Source organism: Nerophis lumbriciformis, linkage group LG05 (assembly GCF_033978685.3).
Source record: "Nerophis lumbriciformis linkage group LG05, RoL_Nlum_v2.1, whole genome shotgun sequence".
NCBI lineage: Eukaryota > Metazoa > Chordata > Actinopteri > Syngnathiformes > Syngnathidae > Nerophis > Nerophis lumbriciformis.
The window spans coordinates 27,832,493-27,839,099 of NC_084552.2; positions in this window are offsets into that span (position 1 = coordinate 27,832,493).

Below are 6,607 nucleotides of genomic sequence, written 5' to 3' on the forward strand. Positions count from 1 at the left end.
TGTAGTCTCTACTTGTAAACATGTAATGCTGCGCTTTGCTTTGCTACGTCACTTCCGTGTTGACATTTAACCCGGATATGTTGCCAAGCTGGCTATAACATGGTGAGTTATAAACAATTCGGTTGGATTAAAGTTTCTTTCACACTGTCGCATATGCACGGCGCTAATCGGGGCCAACGTTTTTGAGTGCGAGTTTGTGGAGCTTAAAAGTGCTCCAAAATACAACACCGAAGTGGCAAGCAGGAGTTAGCATTAGCTTATACGTCACTTCCTATGTTAGTACAGTGGCCGAGCAGGTCCAAAAAATATATAAATAGCAATTATTAAGCAGGGCCCCAAAGTGCAGCCCGGGGCCATTTGCGACTGATGTACTTTATATTTACTCATATTTGTATTGTCCCACGGCCCATTCTAATGGGAGATTTTATAAAGAACACAAGTTATAAAAAAGCAAAAAATATGTAATGCAACGAGAAGTTGTTGAAATATTAACACCCATCCATCCATCCATGTTGTCAAATATACAGTGTATGTATGCAGGCTGTTTTTATTTATTTATATAAATATACTTTATTTCTGAGCGTGGTTAATTTTAAGTATCACGACCCATTAATTATTGCTTTATATTTTTGGTATATTTTGGTAAAAAAAAACAAAAAAACACCACTGATATAAAGAGACATCAACAGTGATTACTGTTTAGTAAATCATGCATTTCAACAGGAATTAAATATTAGTAGCTTAAGTGTGGGGGGCACGAAAGTGCAGAAACTGGAAATAGGCTCCAGCACCCCCCGCAACCCCAAAAGGGACAAGCGGTAGAAAAATGGATGGATGGATGGATCGATGGGTGTGGTTGTATGTATTTTTTTTCATAAATCTTACTTCTTCATTGTGTCCATTCTTTGACATCCACACCACCAATGAGCTCAGCATGTTGTTGATCAGCATGTTTGGCCCCTTCAATGTTCTTTTTGCCGTAATGAATCGAAAAGAACAATTTAAAAGGTTTTAACCCTTAAAAAGTTCTTAAAATTCACTCACACATTTGTACCTACATGACCCAAAACCTGAAAGTAATTACATACTGTATATAATGTATATTTCAGAGATTGTAGCAGCACCCCCCGCTACGCCGAGAGGGACCAGCGGGAGAAAATGGATGGGTTAACTATTTTAAAAGTTAAATTGTAGAGATAGATTAAAATATAATATCGGAAATTATCGGTATCGTATTTTTTATTATCAGTATCGTTTTGTTTTGTTTTATTTTAATTTTTTTTGTTTTATTAAATCAACATAAAAAACACAAGATACACTTACAATTAGTGCACCAACCCAAAAAACCTCCCTCCCCCATTTACACTCATTCACACAAAAGGGTTGTTTCTTTCTGTTATTAATATTCCGGTTCCTACATTATATATCAATATATATCAATACAGTCTGCAAGGGATACAGTCCGTAAGCACACATGATTGTGCGTGCTGCTGGTCCACTAATAGTACTAACCTTTAACAGTTAATTTTACTCATTTTCATTAATTACTAGTTTCTATGTAACTGTTTCTATATTTTTTTACTTTCTTTTTTATTCAAGAAAATGTTTTTAATTTATTTATCTTATTTTATTTTATGAATTAAAAAAAAAAAGGACCTTATCTTCACCATACCTGGTTGTCCAAATTAGGCATAATAATGTTTCAATTCCACGACTGCATATATCGGTTAATATCGGTATCGGTAATTAAAGAATGGACAATATCGGATAGCGGCAAAAAGCCATTATCGGACATCCCTATTAAATTGTTAACATAGCTCCACTGTTATTTTGTGTACTTTTTTATGGGTGAATTAAAAACCATCCATCCATCCATCCATTTTCTACCGCTTATTCCCTTTGGGGTCGCGGGGGGGCGCTGGAGCCTATCTCAGCTACAATCGGGCGGAAGGCGGGGTACACCCTGGACAAATATTATTATTAATTAAATTAAAAACCTTTTTTTTTATTTTAAATTTTTTTTTTTTTTTACGGAAATATTTAAGTGCTCTCATCTGGTGAACAAATGTGAAAGTTACAAATAAAAACCCAATATTTGAGTCCAGATTGCAAATTTTAACATGAACGATTGTATTAGTATACCTTTAGATTAATGTATGGTCAAAAATAGCATTTTCACTGGCCTGTGTTGCATTTTGTGTAATTCTGCCAATTTCGTCTCATTTAAGGAACTAAAAGGACAATGGCAAGAGTCAGCAGTCTCACTCTGAGGCTGCAGCTTGCCGATGGATGCTGAGGCCATTGCAGTAAAATATAGTACTGTACTACAAGAAAGGCAGTATAATCAATATTTAACCATGACCAAGTTTCATAACAATAAAGTAAAAGACTGACCTAAGTCCTACTGATCAATGAACCGTCTAATGAAATGCTGTATTTCATTGACGAACTACTTAGTTACGCAAGATATCGAACGTCACGTGACTTTCTGTAAGTAACTCAACTTAGTTGTTTTGAATGTCTAAAAGATGGAGGTTACGGTCATCTACATGTGAATATCTTGAGTTAAAACATTTTTTTTTAAATGCTTTTGTTTTGGTTAAATAACAAAATTGTAAACTTTTTCGTTCAAAATGTATACTACCGGTATATCCCCCTCTATTAGGAGCCCACAGTGGTGACCATTGACCAATCCTGGTTCCCATCAAAATTTGATTTTTGCTCATATACAAATGTAATCATTAAATTATGATAGAGGTGAAACAAAAAAAATAGGTTTTCTAAGTTACGGTCTTGAACCCAGTATCACTGACTAACAGGCAGCAGTCCTAACCATTGAGCTATCTTGTTGAGACAAGATGTTTCTGGTTTTAAGAAGACCCAAGATAGCTGAGTGGTTAACACCAATAACTGTTGAGCAAGGGGTACTGGGTACAAATCCTGGTCAGTTTACAACGCTTCAGCCGAAAGAGTCAGTGTTTTATTTCACCACCGTTGTCGTTTACTGAGACAGGTTCACAATTAAATATATCATTGGGGCCCGAAATCTGTTCTTAAGGGGACCCAAGATAGCTGAGTGGTCAACACCAATAACTGTCAACAACTGGGTGCAACGCCCAGTCAGGTCTATCGTTAACTAGAAAAGCTTCAGTGGGAGGAGTTAATGTTTTATATCATAATTTAGTGAGAGAGGTTCTAGATTAAATATGTCACTGGGCCCCAAAATCTGACTCAAAGAAGACCAAGAATAGCTGAATGGTTAAACAGCTAGTTCCCAATCAAAGAGTCTGGGTTCAAATCCCAGTCAGGTCCATCGGTTACTAAGAAAGCGGCAAGAGTAAATGTTTTATGTCATAGTTTACTGAGACAGGTTCTCAATTGAATATGTCACTGGGGCCCGAAATCTTGTCTCAAAAAGACCAAAGATAGCTGAATGGTTAAACAGCTAGCTCCCAATCAAAGGGTTCATGGGTTCAATCCCAGTCTAGGTCGATCGGCTTGCCAAGCCAAAGAATGCAGGAGTGGGGACGCCGGACAATGTGGGGGTGTTTCACCTCCCCCACACAAAGTAAAGCTAAGTGGTAGCTGATTAATTAACATATAGTTAAAAAGGTAAGTATGGGTAATAATAACAAATAGTCTATAGTCCAAAAGTCAAGGGTAACCTCGGGGGTTAGCTCCATCCTGTGTTCTGAGGCTAAAGTTGGTAAGTGTACCATCAGTAATTCCTAGGCTGGGATGGGTGGGAATAGGAACATGAATAATTAATCATTGTGATTGTTGACCAATCAGCTCTCCTCGGTCTGACTAATTGAAATTGGATAATTAATAAAACAAAGGTTAACAAAAACAAATATGAAAAAACACATTGAAATTGGATGATAATAATAAAAAATAAACAAAGATGCATGAAAAACACATGTAAGTCTTTTTTTTAGAATATGATGATGATGATAATAATAATAATAATAATATGACTTTTCTTTACTTAAACAATTTTTTTTCTTTATATTAATTATTGTCTCTTATTAACCTGTTTTATATTATCCCATTTTTTTTTCTCTTGTTTTTCATTATCCAATTAGAATTGTTCCATATCCCCACTTTCCTTTTAATTAGTCAGACCGAGGAGAGCTGATTGGTCAACACTCACAATGATTAATTATTCATGTTCCTATTCCCACCCATCCCAGCCTAGGAATTACCGATGGTACACTTACCAACTTTAGCCTCAGAACACAGGAGGAGCTAACCCCCGAGGTTACCCTTGACTTTTGAACTATAGACTATTTGTTATTATTACCCATACTTACCTTTTTAACTATAAGTTAATTAACCAGCTACCACTTAGCATTACTCTGTGTGGGGGAGGTGATACACCCCCACATTGTCCGGCGTCCCCACTCCTGCATTCTTTGGCTTGGCAAGCCTGTCGACCTAGACTGGGATTGAACCCATGAACCCGTTGATTGGGAGCTAGCTGTTTAACCATTCAGCTATCCTTGGTCTTTTTAAGACAAGATTTCGGGCCCCAGTGACATATTCAATTGAGAACCTGTACCAGTAAACTATGATATAAAACATTAACGATAGCTTTCCTAGTTACCGATCAATTTGACTGGGATTGAGCCTCGACTCCGGGCCCCAATGAAAAATATAATTGAGGCTCTGTCTCAGTAAACTATGATGGAGGTGAAACAAAACTCTGGAGCTTTGGTAAGTTACTGATCAAGCTGACTGGGATTTTAACCCAGTCAGCTAGCACATGACTGGTCAGGAAAAATACCAAAATACACTATTTGTTAGTGTAGACATACAAAAGTAACAAAAAAAACTATCATGAAATGCTAGCATGCTAAAATAAGAAAAGCTAGCAAAAAAACGTTAGCACGCTAACGTTCTCACAAGTATACTAACTTGTTCGACAACAGCGCGTATTGAAAAAAACATGATTTTTCTAATGGAGCTTCAATGCTTAGGCTGCTGCCCCCGCGACCCAACCTGGGCTAAGCAGAAGGTGGATGAATGGCCATGCTGTCTGTCATGGCAGGGCCAACACAGACAGACAACATTCACACACTAGGGACCATTTAGTGTTGCCAATCAAACTATCCCCGCCGAAGCTTGTCATTTGGCCCGCTGAACGTCACCCAAATAGGCTTAAAGAAACCATTAAAACTCGGGTTGCCCGTGTATGCAGTGCTCACGCCGCCCCGCAGGGAGCAACAGCGAGGCATATGTGTCACAGTGAAGCAGCAGTGGTGGGAGTAGAAGAAGACTACTCATTTAACCCTGGAAAAAAAATCTAAATAAACTGTAAAAATCGGACTTTTAACAAGGACTAGACGATTAACATATGAATTTTATACCCCGAGCAAGTGCTCAAGTCATTGTTTCCTGGCGGACCTTTTAAAGCGACGGACACTTTGATTCCAGTGTGTAAGATTTATCACGAAACTTAGTCAAACTTGTGTTAGTAAATAAAATGTGTGCAAAAATATATTTAGTTTGCTTTGTATTGAAACTGCTGACTTCCCGATGTCTTTTGTATTTGTGGTCATGTTGGTATATGTAACTCTGGTGATAAGTTAGTTTAAAACATGTAGTGCTAACTTTGACCGGTAGAGGGCAATATAGCTACACCTTAGGTTTAACTGTTGCGTCATTTCTATATGTGTAAACATCTATAGTTTGTGTGAATCTATTAACACTAAACCTATTTTATCCATGCAAAATACACAATGGATGCTATACTTTTATGTTTATTTTATGTTTGTATTTGCAGCGTTTGAAACCTAAACGGCAGAAGAAGTGTGAAGAAATAAAACTGAGGAAGGAAAAGAATGCAAAGGTTTTAGAGCTCCTGTTTCTTCATGCTGTTAACTATCTGTCCAGCTGCACACGCTGGAAACAAGTTGCGAGGGCAGAATAATGAATTTATTGAAAGCCAATGTATTGATGTGTGTGTGTGTGTGTGTATATATATATATATATATATATATATATATATATATATATATACACACACACAAATATATATATATATACACATATATACAGTATACATATATATGTATATATACGCCTCTATATACAGTATATATATCCACACATATATGCACATATATATATATATATATATACATATATATATGTGCATATATGTGTGGATATATATACACACATACATATACACGTATATACTCACACACACATGTATATATATATATATATATATATATATATATATATATACACACACACACACACACACACACACACACACACACACACACACACACACACATATATATATATGCATTTTAATTACAGCAAGGCGGTCTTGCCGCTGGGCCTTGCAGGGCCATGCACAGTCCTCCACAGGCACCTCCACCGGTGCCTGTGGAGGACTGTGCATGGCAGGGACGTCCTCTTCCCTGAGGCAGGCCTAAACCTGACCGCATACCAGAAAAGGTTTTGCTGCAGGGTCTTCAGCTGGGGACCACCTCTCATTGATGTTTCGCCCCTTAGCCCAGAACATCTCCCGGTGGCGGGGCAGTGTACAGGGACGTCTCCCTGACACCCCCTGCAGCAAAACCTACTTGGA